This window comes from Lissotriton vulgaris, chromosome 3_1 (genome assembly GCF_964263255.1).
Source record: "Lissotriton vulgaris chromosome 3_1, aLisVul1.2, whole genome shotgun sequence".
NCBI classification, from domain to species: domain Eukaryota; kingdom Metazoa; phylum Chordata; class Amphibia; order Caudata; family Salamandridae; genus Lissotriton; species Lissotriton vulgaris.
The window spans coordinates 1,656,260,943-1,656,275,506 of record NC_141689.1 but is presented as its reverse complement, the minus strand read 5'-3'; positions in this window follow the sequence as shown (position 1 = coordinate 1,656,275,506).

Below are 14,564 nucleotides of genomic sequence, written 5' to 3'. Positions count from 1 at the left end.
CATTCCACTTTTTCCTGTATATGTCCTGATGAAGACCCCGCCAAAGGACTTAACGTAGCCTACAGATAGGGGTCGAAACGTCGACGGCTCTTTTCTTGGACTTCCGGCACATGCCCCTGATAGGTCTGATTCTAGTATGTGACCGCTGAATGTCATTAGCTAACAGTTTAACAATGGATGCCTTGATTTTTGGCTTGTGTATCTGATTTGTTATGATTCTATTTGGAGTATTGTATTTATCACATGATTGTTTTTGACTGTGCTTATTCTCTTTGACTTTACACTCCTTTGAGCACCACCCCTCCCCTCCCTTCCTTTCCTTTCCCCGTTTGGGGCTATTTATTGAATGTGAAGTAATTCTGTAGTGGTAGATTTCTGGTGTTGAAAAATAAATGACAATACCTGTGAATCCCTTGTGATATTCTTGTTTGTCAGTTTAAAGTAGTGTTAGTGTGTGTAGCATACAACACGGTTCCCTGCAGATTTCTCTATTCACCACTGGACTGACCCAGCCTGTCTCCTGGAATCCCCCAGCCCTGTCACTCACAAACCCAGGCAAGAAATACACAATCTAGCAGAGGCAGGCAAGGACAGTTAGGCAAGAAAATACCTACTTTCTAAAAGTGGTATTTTCAAACACAGAATATTAAAACCAACTTTACTAAAACATTTATTTTATTATTCTGGGTTTAGACATACTAAATTCGAATTTCCACCATGTTCCCTTAGTCAGTTAGGATTATAAGAATGTATTAATCTAACTGCCCATTCTAGCCTATGGAGAACAGGTAGCCTTGCAATCCTGAAAAACAAAAATGGCTTTAGTTCACTATTAGGACATGCTACACACACCAGAGCATGTCCTACCTTATACTTACAATGCACCCTGCCCTTGGGCCTACCATCGGGGTGTCTAATATGCAGCAAACGAAAGGTTAGGTACTGGCAAGTGGGTGCACTTGCCAAGTCGACATGGCAGTACTAGACTGCACACAGGCCTTGCAATGGCAGGCCTGAGACACACTTTACAAGCTGCTTCTGTGGGTGGCACAACCAGTGCTTGAAGCCCACCAGCAGCATGTGATTTGCAAGCCATGGGCACACATGGTGCACTGTACTAGGGGCTGACAGGTAAATCAAATAACCCAATCAATTAATACAATTAGTACATCAATTTACCATAGGGAGCACTTGCACTGTGGCACTGAATAGCAGTGGCACAGTAACCAAAGCATACAACCAGCAAAACCATATCAAAACAGAATAGGCAATCCGTCAAAATGGTAGGGAGACTCACGCCAATAATGACAGGTCTAACAACATGCAATCAATTTAGAGAGAGATCAGCTGGGCTGGGGTCCTGATTAGCAGGGCTACAAGGAGACTAAAGTCAATAAACCAGCAAAAAGTGGAGGTAACCATTGGAAGCAAATCTGACTCTCCTACAGAAAGGATAAGAAAAAAGGGGTGGCAGGGTGGTATGGGAAAGCCAGATGGGCCCTGGTCTATGACTTCTTATATAGGGCTATAAATTGTAGCCAAGTATTTAGATCTGCTGTATAACTGAGCAGCTCGGGGAGTTGATGGTGTTGAGTGAAGATTCCTACAATGAATGCAAAAAGAGGGAGAAGTCTCACAATACCTGCAGGTGATACAAGGCAAATTAAACATTGTGAGGACAGTAGTGGGACAAAGTGGCTTTAGTTAGTTTTTCCTTTAAGGATTTTACAAGTATGTCCCATGATCCAGCTATTGGGCCCCTGGCTTCCCCCGCCCCCTTGTGTTACATCCTGATTTACCCTCAGCCCAGTGTAGTACAGTATGTTTCCCTGCCGGGAAGGAGTAGGGTGTCTAGTCCCTCCAGTTCATGGAGATTGTCTGTTTTGCAAGGAAGAAAGCAAGGTTAACTTGTTGTCTATTCACTTTATTTTTTTTGGGTTCACTTGTTGATGCCTAGAGCTCTCCTTTTCCAGTCAGATGGGAGAGGATTGCCAGTGACTGTAGTAATGGTCCCAATTATGTGGGACCAGAATTGTGCCAAAATGTGAAAGCTCTGCAGAAAGTCTGCAAAATCTGCCAAGCAGCGTGGCCAGGCTGCATTTTGCTTGGGGAAAGTATTTTTAATAGCAGTAGTTGAGAGATAGAACCTGTTAAGAATGAAGAAGAGAATCTATTTTAATTTAGCATTATGAAATATGTAATCTGGAAATTAAAGGACTTTTGACCCTTCCCACTTATTGAGCACTCTACCTGTCTCCATTTCCCATTTGTTGTGGAGAAGGAAAGGGGCGGGGGAGATCCCTATGTGGGGAAGTTGGGCCTTATAGAACCAAGTGATAAATCTGTGACTATGGCACATTGTGTGTAGGGCCTGGACGAAAGAGAGTCATTCTCCTTCATCATCAATGATGGAGCTCTTTGTACGAAGAATATGCCACATATTACAAAGCACAGAAACTGGCCTTTATGGAGATTATATTGTATGTCAATTCTTTAACTGGTAGTAAGTGACACTCATTAAACAGGTTACCAATGCCACCTACTTCAAAAAAATCCCACTGGGTGAGAATCAGTTGTACAAGGGTCCCTGTCGACCAGGAAACACCCCATGGAGTAATCACCAGGGCATATGGTTTTATCCACTTCTAAATCTAAAGGCAGACACCACTATAGTGCCAAACAAAAAAATCAGAGTGAGAGTTTGATCACCGGAGCAAAGGAGCAGGACACCATTGAGTTCCTCCATCCGGTATGGGGGAGTTGCAGTGCACGCTTTGTCCGGAGTGAGCATTGGAATCCATCTTCTCAACCATGGTAACTGTGTGGCAAGATAATGCAGTTCGAAGTGGAGCGCCCCAAGCCCCCCTCCCTCCATCCCTCCAACCGGGAAGTGGAGATTAGCTAAGGACACACAGGGGCTTATTTATGAGCCCCTTGCGTCATTTTTGCGCTGCCTGTGCATCACTTTTTGTGACGCCCCAGCAGCGTAATAAATGCGCCATGTTGTGTCATATTTACAAAGTGACCCATCTAGGTAGTTGCGTCACTTTGTAAACCCCTGCATCACATTATACCTGCGTCAGGTATAATTTATGCAGGGTGGGCATTCTGACACAAGTAAGCCTCGTAGAATTGAAGTAGTGAAATCTATGAGATTTCACTGCGTCACTTCTAGGACATAAATGCATCAATATAATATGCCTGCCTCACAGCAGGCGTAAGACTAACACAGGCACATTTGAAATGGGAATTTTGTGACACACTCCAGCAAAGCATCATTTCTGTGCCTACAGATACGTCAGAAATACTGATATCTGTAGATCCTTGCGACATGATGGGTCATACTGTAAATATAACGCATCCAGCATGTCGCAAGGAGGGCGCAATGAAAAGGGACGCATCGCTGTTTTTACTCAGCAATGCATCACTTTTCATAAATGAGGCCCACATTGTCTAACATTGTCCCATATCAGGTCCTCTAGCAGTTTTCCACATTCAGGAAGAACCCCATGGAAAGAACAACTGGAAGATTAGAGAATTATTATAACAAGCTGGATACTGATATCATTTTCTAGAGGGTGGTCCTCCAACAAGGTACATGGGAGGTAAGAGCTGTGACTGTTCGGGTAAGTTGCCATCAAGAAGGTCTTTTTGGTATGGTAAATTTTATTCCCAGATATCAGAAGGTGATAGCCTCTCATTATAGTGGGCCTATGCTAATCTGCAATGTTTCTTCAGAGGAAGTGGCAGTGAAGTCCGCAAAAATGTGGGTTATTTTAGAGGTGCAACGCTTAAAATCTCTGAAGTATATGAAAAGATCATTGGCGTATAAGGAGGCTGAATGGCACCCATATGCTAGAGAAATGCTAGAAGTTGCTCCACTAGACCCTACTCTGATTGTCAATGTCTCCATGGTTAAGGTGAAGAACAGGGGGGGGGAAAGGGCAACCTAGTGAAGTCCCCCTGCTAAACTCAAAAATGGGAATGTAAGCTTGCCCTCTTGAACACTCACAGAGGGAATCAATCATAGCACCAGTGTCAGGACCAGAGAAAAAGTACAGAAGAACTTTGCAAAGGTAATCCCATCTTCAGGAATCAAAAGTATTCTCATGGTCTAAGCTGAGGACTGCAGATCGCGACCAGGAGGCAGAACCCAGGCTTAATCAGAGGACCCAGGAGTGCCTCCCAAAGGAACTGCAGTAAGTATTCATTATTTAGGGCACTAACGTAGAGCATTGCCAGTTTTGGGGCAGTTAAGAGGCAAGAAGATCTATGAATGTGTGATATGACTTAATTGGGAAAGCATCTGTTTCCAGCATCTTACCCGCTGTAAGGTTGCAAATGGCCTCTTTAATTGGGGTGTGATCGGGTTATCTATTTCCTCCCTGTCCAGGGTGCCACCTGTGTCAGGGGTAAGTCTTAAAGACAGTCATAGATGTGAGGTAATTCAACAAAAAAGGAGCTGGCTGTAGTAGTCCTTAAAGCCTTAGGGGCGTATTTACAAGCCACCGGTTTGTCCCTATTTCCCATATTAAATGTGAGGCATCGGCGGTGCAAGGGGATTGTAAATAAGCCTGTAAGACCTCAAGCTGTGTATGTACTAGGGTAACAGGCTGCCTTTCAAGCACAGTGATTAGGGTCTGTTTTGAGTCGTGAGCACCCAGCCAAGTCAATAACAGTCCCACCCTCTCAGCTTAAATATGAACACATGAGATGTAGTAGGAACAATCTAAGAATCCTGATAAACCCTCACTTCTCCAAAAGGTAATTCAAAATCATAAAAACTGTGATTTTTCACAAATGTTACTGATCCAGTGTGCTTAAAAAACACCATGTACTGCAACATTTCCGAACAAAATGATTTCTGTGGGAAAAGGGGTCTACTACATGTTGAACTAGCTATGAATATATTCTAGCTTTCAGACATGCACTTTAAAATTCACCCTAAACACAGTTCATATAAACTGAGGCCCAGACTTAGTAAGCCTTTGTATAGTGCTTGCCTCTATGCAAATGCTTCAGTAAGATTTACAAAGGCAAGCAAGGGGTGGTCTGTGCCACCTTATGTGGCTTTGTAAAGAAATGTAACGAAACGTAGTGGCAAGTACATTTCGAGCTGCGAGGCATTCCGTGGGTGGAGTATGTCCGTTCCAATGCATGCATCAAACCATGGATTTGATTAAAATCCAGATGTACAAAGGTTTGTAAACCAGGGATTGCTTCAAATTGTTATGCATCCAGAGGATGGGTACCATGTAGAAATATCTTTCTGCATCACATATAGAAAGATTAAAATGCCTCTTTGGGTTGTTTTTGTGCATGAAGATATTCTTCCTGCACAAAACAAATTCACATGTAAGGCGGACACCCTTGCACTTTTGTACAAGGGTGTCTGCATTGGTGTTAGGCAGATCACAATGTGCCATTTCAAGGGGAGATCAGAAATGCTTCATATCCTTCTAAGTATGTATCGTTTGCCCTTCTCCCCTTAATGCAGCATAGCACGTTCCCCTCTTGCTGCGCCACTTTGCATGAAAAATAGTATATATATCTCTGAAGATCCATTGGTGAGGGTGAGGAATTTAGTATGTCAATCAGAGAGGGTCCCGATTTCTTGTTTGCAGTAGATCCCGTTGTAACCTTGCTAAGTCAGTGGGCCTCTAGTAGTCTATAGTAAGCATGTGGGGTCAGAACATGGTTTCAGGCCATGCTATGGATTCAGTGCATGTGTGCTCGTTTACCTGAACACAGCACAAGGAAAACATCATGGCTTTTAACATTACGTTGGTCTGGCTAAATGTTGACTGGCAAAAGAAATTCGATCTGCAATTATTCAGCGTCTTTGCATAGCATAGAAATAATTATATACATGCATTTATATACTGGCCATGGGCTTTAAGAATTTAGATAAGAACATCCACAAAATAATTCTAAAAACTGACATTACACAAATGATTCTTGAGAATAAAAACTCTATTTTAACACTGCTCTATTCCATTACTTTACACAATTAAGTGAGGGAGAGGGGTAAATTCAATATCGACACCTTTTCTGGTAATTCTAATGAACACTTCGCTTGAGAAAAAGCTTTCACATGGCGGACCATTTTATTTAGTCATTGCAGTTGTGTTTCCTAACTCGTAAATATAAAACTAATGAAGCGTGATGTTCCTTGATACTGGTAGAAAGCCGGATATTAACTAAAAGTAAATGGGCAATTTTCTAAAACAGCTGTCTAATAATTAAATCTGCATGTGAACAATGGTTATACTGATACTTCGGATATAGCATTTGCTTAAAAAATAATAGTCTTTTTAAAATATGATTTTTCCGCAATTGTCCGTGCTTATCTACTTAAGTCATTGTTGATTACTGTTGTTATTGGGCATTTCACTCCAGGGAGGGAGCAGCCTTGAACTTTGGCTCCAAGACAATAAACTAATAAACCAGATAATGAGTGCTTTCAGGCGGAACGCTCTATCAATCAGCACCGAGCCCAGTGGACAGCACGCTCCTGCTGCTTCATGCTTGGGTGATCAAAACATGAAGGTCATGTGTACAAGCGCTGGAATTGGCTGTTTCTTTTTAGTGCTACAGTAGCGGTTGTAAAAGAGGCGAATGGAAAAATTGGCCTGAATGATTTCATTGTCTTTCAAAATATTTGTTCATCCTTTGGTGGAAGTACGCATTCCGAAGTGGGCAGTGCAGTGTGGAAGGATGCAATAATGAAAAGAGCCTTGGGAAGACATGCTCAATTTTGCAAAGTTGTCACAAACATGAGACCATGAGGTCCGGTTTTCATTCAACTCTGCCCATCATTATTTCCAGCCTAATCGTATGGTAAATTGTTATTTGAGTAAGACCTTAATGACCCTGGACCTGAAACGCAAAAGTTTGCACACATCCATAAAAACGCAGGCCCACACATACGAGTTTTTGGCGCAGGACAGCCCAGCATGTCACTTTGCTGAGCTGCCCTGCATGAAACGCAAAGGGCAGGAATGCACCATATTTATGATTTACGGTGCATGCCTGTCCTTTTAGCCAGCGCCGGTGCACAATTTGGTGTCTGGCGGCAATGCAGGCACCATTGCACCATGGTGGAAGGGTGTCTGCATTGTAGGCTGGATTGCTTTTGTGCAGGAAGAGGCACCTTCCTGGACCAAAAAAAATCCATGGAGGCATTTTCCTCGTTCTTTGAGTGCTGCAGAATGCTGCGCACATGGGAAGAGGGAAAAACGAGGAGAAATGAAAACATTTCTCCTCACTTCGCCTGCTCTGAGGAGGCATAAGGTTTTGGCGCTGCCACAGGTTTATGAGATATTGTAAATCTGGGTCACCATCGAAATCCATAGGTGTTGCGTGGGAACACCCATTGCACCACCCATGGAACTCCTCCTTGATGCAGTGTAAGTTAGCACTGTGCTTGGTGCTGCCTTGCCTTACTCCATATCCATGAGGCCCAGCAAAGGCACTCTAGGTAATGCCAAATAATGGGGGCCCCTACAGACTGTGATGAGGGGCCCTTGTGTCTCCCATATATCACAGATATTGATCGGCCTTTGCCTGGTTTGAGGCCTCCGTAAACATTGGGGGTTTTACTGGAGGGTTGGGCCCCTCCTGTGTGGCAGGAGCTGCAGGGTCCCATGTTACACCCCTGCGTATATTGAATACAAATCATAAATAATGCCATATTTGTAACAGTCACAAATTATGAGTTAGAAGTGAGTTTAAGGGTATGTTACAGTGGTGCAGTTTGCACAACATTTATAAGCATGTATGTTTTTGGAATTTCATACACCTCTTATGAATAGTTTCTCACAAAGGAACGCACTCATAAAGCTGCCTCCGAACGGTAAGAGTAACTACCATTTTAGGGTGAGAAATATAAAGAAACATTCCTAAATTTAAAAGAGGTTAGAGGAAACCTTGTGATTATGACAATTTTCTAATGCACATTTTCCACCTAGTGCATAATTGTTTGCACATTTCAGTAATCCTTGTAATTTAGGGGCCCGTTTTTAACAGTCCAATTAAGTTGCAAGGCGCGCTTGTTAAGTGATGCAGCATTTTTTTTTAATTATTTAAATAATTTTCAAAATAAAACCATGACAACAATAAGAAATAGCTGCGTCTCCATACATAATCTAATCAATATTATGAAATGATTTAGATGCTGCATAAGAATAAAAGTCAATCATACTGCAATTCATACGGGGCATATTAAACAATGACACTACACAGAAAAAATATTATGTTGGAAATGCAAAGACTAGCAATAGCACATTTCAGCAGTGGCACAGCAATAGGCTAACAAAATTGAGTTCAGGAAGTCAGGGTGATGAGTCCAGGCTTGCGTTAACAGATAATCCTAAAGTGGACCCCATATGTTCCTAGGCCTGCTAGATAGAGGTAGCATGAGAGATCATTTCCAATTGCTCCTGACAATGTTCCACACCTAACAACTAATCCCGGATGAAGGGCCCTTGTCCCCAGCCCCACACACAGACCTCCCGGATTTTAGCAAGAAGCTACTCTAGGCAAGATATTTGGCATCTCTGTCAGAAGACGAAGAAGTGCCAGCTCTGGTGATGGGTGTAGTTGCAAGTGTTAAATATCAGATAACTGGAGAAGACAGTGATCCAGTATGCAAAAATAGATGGTGGAAGCCAGGCTAAGTGCATGAAATGAGGCCCCCCCCCCACCTCACTATCACATTCATCATGAGCACGCAGCTTATATTTACACAGTTTAGACGGAGTGTTATATGTCTGATAGTAAAATTGAAAATGCATGAAGTAAAGCTTGCCGTTGGGGAAAAGGGATTGTGTCAGACCACAAGTGCCTGCTCACTCCTTGACGGACATAGATTTACCCAACTCCACCTCCTACCAAGCCCTAGCATGCTGCAAACTCGGAGGCATCTCAGATTGCTCAGAAGCATAAAGACAAGATATTAGTTACTGTGAGGAAGATGCCATGAGAAGGAGGATTAGTGTCTACATTCAGATGTTGCAACTGGGAATTCTGGATAATTATCCCAGAGTTTCGCCTTGATGAGAAAGAAAGTCAACAGGTCGAGTGAGTCTAGTGGTTCACCAGTTCCAGTGGTTTGTCTCTCACGCAATAATAATAATGATAATATTGACATTTGTAGTGCGCAAACAGCTACCTCAAACAGAGGTGTCCTGGTGCTGAAGCAAAGCAGATGTGTGGGCAGAAAGGGACTCCTTACGATGCCTAGTCCTTCTGTTCTAGGCTAAAAAGCCAAGTTTTCAGTGCCTTCCTGAAATGTAGCTCTGATTCTATCTGTCTCAGGAAGTTTGGCAAGGTATTCCATAGCTTAGCAGCCTTAACCATGAAAGATCTGCCCCCAATCCGTACTTTTCTGAACCGCGGAACACACAGTAGGTTTTGGGTATTAGATCTCAGTAGTCTTTTCTCTTTATAGCTGCATAAGCGGTGTTTCAGATAGCTCGCCGTTTACCATGTAGGGAGCAGAAAGCAAATGTCAGAGCCTTAAATTCAATTCTCCTGACCACGGGCAGCCAATGGAGCTTCTTAATGTGCGTAGAGACATGGTGCCTAATCATTCTCGCCGCCACATTTTACACCATTTGCTATTTTTTAATCAAATATCCAGGTAAACCTGCATAGAGACAGTTCGCGTATTCTAATCTAGCCATCACCGTGGCATCTGTTACGACTCTGCGACAGTCCTCTGGTAGTAGATGAATTAATTTTCAGTTTGCCAAAACTGGTAGAAGACACCTGCTTTTTCTCAGCTGAAACTAGATATCTGTCTACCACTTTACCCTCAAATATTTAGCAGAGTCTGCTGGGGTGGGAGGAGGACCCATTTCCTGTGGCCACCATAGGTCTGTGGGCGGCGGGAGAGTATTTCCAAAAAATAGTACCTCAGTTTTCTCGGCATTTAGCTTCAATTTGATATTATTCATCCATAGGGAGATATCTAACAGACATCCCTTAAAGCTCCTAACAGCATTGACCGATTTTTCTTTAAATGAAAAAACAAGCTCGGTTTCGTTGGCGTATAATATCGCCTGAACACCCCAGTTGGTTATGAGTGAGAACAGCGGGGCCAGATAAGTATTAAATATCAACTCACCAGCAGGGAAAAAATACCCACCTCCGTAATACCCAGCACGACACTCTCTGAGCTGCTATTCTCTCCCTTAGTATACAGTGCAATGAGGACTGAATAACCAGTTGCTTAGGGTAGTATAAAGTCTAGTGGGCAAACTTAGGCCCGATTTAGATCTGGGTCAATGAGTTACTCCGTTACAACGGTGACAAATATCCCATCCGCCAAAATATTAATCCCATTATATCCTATAGGATTTATATTTTGACGCACAGGATATGCGCCACCATTGTGAGGAGTAACCCATCCACCAAGATCTAAATCAGGCCCTTAGTTTGCAGTCAGATCAAGGCCAGCTGCATACACTTTACCATGTCTATTTCACTGCATGATTGTCGAGCCGGCTTTCCATTAAAGACTGGACGAGGAGTAGGGTATACATGGTCATGCTCAGGTGCAAAGTGCATCAGATGGGGTGAGGTCTAAGTCAATATTGGGTAAATGAAGCTTGTGCACAAAGATATTAGAGCTCAGGGTTTTCGAGCAGAGTCTAGGTAGCCTCCTGTCCAAGGCGCACCATAAAAGTGCGCAGGATTAAAAAAAAAAAAGGACGAGGTCGAGGAATAGCTATATGTTCATAAAAAGATAGAGTAGCTGCGGGCCATTTTCATTATGGCTATGTGCCCCATCAATGAAAAAACCCTCCGATCTGAACTTCCAAAGCCGAAAGCACTATTCTATAATTCTCAAACAAAACTTCTGGGTTGCTAGCACAAATTCAAATTCCCAGGTGTTTAAGGGAGTGAGTCACCCAGTGCAATTGCAGCAAGAATGGGCAAGTAATAAATAATAAAGAGGAAGATAGAAGACATGGTCAAATTAATCACTATACCAGACACCACCTGAAACAGTGAGAATTAGTGTATAACCGGGTCCAGATTCACTCCTGGTCTATTCAAGTAGAGGGTAATGTCATCTGCATAAAGCAATGTTACAATATTGAGTTGCGAGAAAGCCAGGCCCCTATGGCCATTAAGTTGATGAATGACCACAGCCAGCGGCTCAGTTACCGGAGCATAAAGCAAGGATGACTGAGGGCAACCCTGATGAGTGCCTCCGCCAATTAGGATGGTGTCAGGCAGAAAGCCATTGACATGGATCCATGACGGGGCGTGTATAGCAGCTGGATCAGGCACAAAAAGGGATCAGGGATCCCAGTTCTGCGTAGGACAGTGAATAAAAAGGGCCACTTGAGAGAGTGGAAAGTTTTAGTGGCATCAAGGAAGACAGCCACCGCTTCTTCATCTGGCCTCAGCTGGTGTAGGAAGGTGAACAGCATCCTGCGGTTATGAAAAGTGGTGTAGTTAGTGAAGAGCCCAGTCTGGTCAGGAAGTATGAGGTAAGGGAGCAACAAGATCAGCCTGTTAGCCAATACTTTACCAAGCATTTTGGCATCAGTATTGATTAATGAGAGAAGGGGGTAGGTATTCAGGTGATCCAGAGGTTTGTCTGGTTTTAGAAGCATTATTGGAATCCTTTCTAGTAAGGAAGGAGGCAAAACACCAGTTCGTAAAACACTTCATCATATACCTGTAAGAGACAAGGAGCACAGACAGCCGAACTTGGAGGTAAGGTTGTCACTCCCTGGAGTTTAACAGGTAGGCAGCCCACTTATTGCTGCGATAATCTCATCTAAGGTTAAGGGCTCCACCAGGAATGTACTATGAGGTGCCTAGAACCATACCAAGGTCAGACAACTAAAAAAGGCAGTGTTCTCTGATTACCGGGAGGTATATAAGCGGGCATAATCTTCTGCTACTTTGGTCATTAATCCATCAGCATCAAATATCATAGTGTTGTTGTTGGGAGTCAGTTGAGTGATGATCTGGGGCCCAAGCTGCAACAATTGAGCTAACATTTGCTAGCCTAACACTTTTACCTTATGGACACGCTGTATCAAACTGGTGCAAATGTTTGCTTTCAATGTCGGCCAGGGCATAATATTCAGTTAGAGCAGTCTGGAGCTCAGCAACCAAATTTAGATGATAAACCGTCTATATGTCTTGCTCCAGTCATTGTTCCGGTAAACGGCCAACCCTGTCTCATTACCCGTGCTATCGGACAGGGCTCTGATATATATCCATTTACCCGGACTGTGGCCTAGGGGTGGCTGTAGCTACTGAACACCCATTTGCGGAAGCAATTCCCCACCGCAAGCTGCTACAAAGTGGCCTCCAAAAATGGTCAATGCACCCTGTTAAATGCTTTTTCAGGGTCGACAGATAGGACCTGCCATTTCTCTGATTGGTGGTGAGCCTTATCCAGGAGGTGGAGTAGTCTCCATGTGTTGTCACCACACTGTCTAGTTTCCATGAACCCTGCTTTATCTGGGTCCACCAGACCCGGCATCAGTGGTCCCAACCTAGCAGCCAGAATTCCTGTGAAGAGCTTTAAAATCAATATTCAGCAGGGATAGTCGCTGGTAGGAAGCACAGTACCGGCTATTCTTACCGGGCTTAGGGAGGACATCAACTGAAGCGAGGAGCATCGTGGGCGGGCTATCTGAAGTGTCCCCAATAATGTTAAAGAGTCAAGGTAATATCAGAGCTAGAATGGTGCAAAATGTTTTGTAAAATACAGCAGTAAACCCATCGGGACCCAGAGATGTGATTGAGTCGGGCTATCTCCTCAATGTAAATTGGGCTGCCTAGAGTGGAAGCCTGGTCCAGGGCCAGCCAGGAATGGCTTATCCCCTGGAGATAATTTAGGGTGTCCTGCTCAGACAATTGCTGTGCTGTATACAATTTGGCATAAAAATCCTAAAAGAGATGTCTGCATCTCGGGTATGCTCAGAGCCATTTGCGTTACAAACCTTCTGGACCGTAGCTGCCTGGTGCTGGGCACACAGTTTGTGGGCCACCAGGTGCCCGCAACCATCCCCTCCTGTGTAGAACGAGGGCTTCAATCGTAGAGCAGTGTATTCCCTGTCAAGGTCAAGAGTAGCCAGGTGGAAATGCGCTGTCTACAGCTGCCACCACGCCCGAGGTGCCCCGGTCCGCCTATGTATTCCTTCTAATTCTTGCATTTGTTTCGAAAGCTCTTATCTTTTATCTCTATGGATGTTGTTGTCCACAGAGGACAAGGTGATGAGGTTGCCTCTTGCCACTAGCTTGAGCATTTCCCATAGGGACACTACTGAGATATCAGGGGTGTCATTGAAAGATTAGAATTCCTCCAATGCCTTGGTCAAGCGCTGTACAACCTCGAGCGGTACAGAAGAGTATCACACAACCGCCAGGAGTATGGTGGTCTGTCTGCACGGGGTACTGCTAATGTCGGGGTCAGTGATGCATGGTACGAGAGTGTGTGGGATTTGATGTCTGAATCACATGCCAGCGGAAGCGGGGATTGGGAGCCTATAAATCCTGGCATAGGTCTGATGGGCATGGGAATAGAATGTGTGGTCCATTGTGTGGGGATGAAGGGTGCGCCAAATGACAACTAAATCTAGGTCCTGCAGCCATTCTTTCCTGCTTTCGGACAGACCCCTTGTTTGCCTCTGCCTTTGGTCCGAGCAGTCAAGTTGGTTTACAAACACTGTATTTAAGTCACCCCCTATAAGTAACTGCTAGTCTGGGGAGGCCACTAGATCTGTGACCGCTCTTTGAAGAAATGCCTCCTGGCCCTCATTGGGTGAGTAAACAGAGGCAAGAGTGAACGTGTGGGCACCTATAGATATAGAGAAGGCCAAGAGCCGCCCCCTATTTTCAGATACCCTTGTTGCCACCACCCCCTTGAAATTACAGGAGATGAGGATGGCAACTCCAGCTATTTTGGTAGGGAGTGAGGAAAAATATTGCTGTGAAAAAGCCTTAGAACGGAGTCTGTGAGTGTCACTGGATAGGTGATGACTCTGCTGAACTAAGCAAATTTGTCTACCAAATTCTCGAGATTTGACAAGATATCCCTTCTCTTAATTGGGTTGTTAAGCCCCTTTACGTTCAGGGCTAGAATTGTAATGTTTGCTAAAATGTGGGACAAGATCGGGATATACAACTAAAAAAAGGCATCAGTATGTGCCAAGGATCTCTTCCTGTAGATAATCTTGTGGGGTTGAGAAGCAGGGCTGGCATGGAGTTGGGAACATTTGCGCAGAGCCAGGAGTGCAGGGTGATGGAGGAGGAGATCCACCAAGTGAAAAAGAAAAACCCCAACAAAACAACTATACAAATGTAGAAAAATGTCATTTAGCAACAAGTGTCCAGAGCTTTCGACTCCTGGAGATTAGTTGTGGGGTACCAGTGGCCAGTATCTCCACTGCCTCCTCCTGAACACAGCCCCATGCTTATGTTAGAGTGTCTCTGGAGACGGACATGAGGGACAATCAAATGTTCGCTGATTGTTTTCCATGACTGTCAAGGACTACTCTGAGTAACCTCTGTTCAAGGACACCAGTACT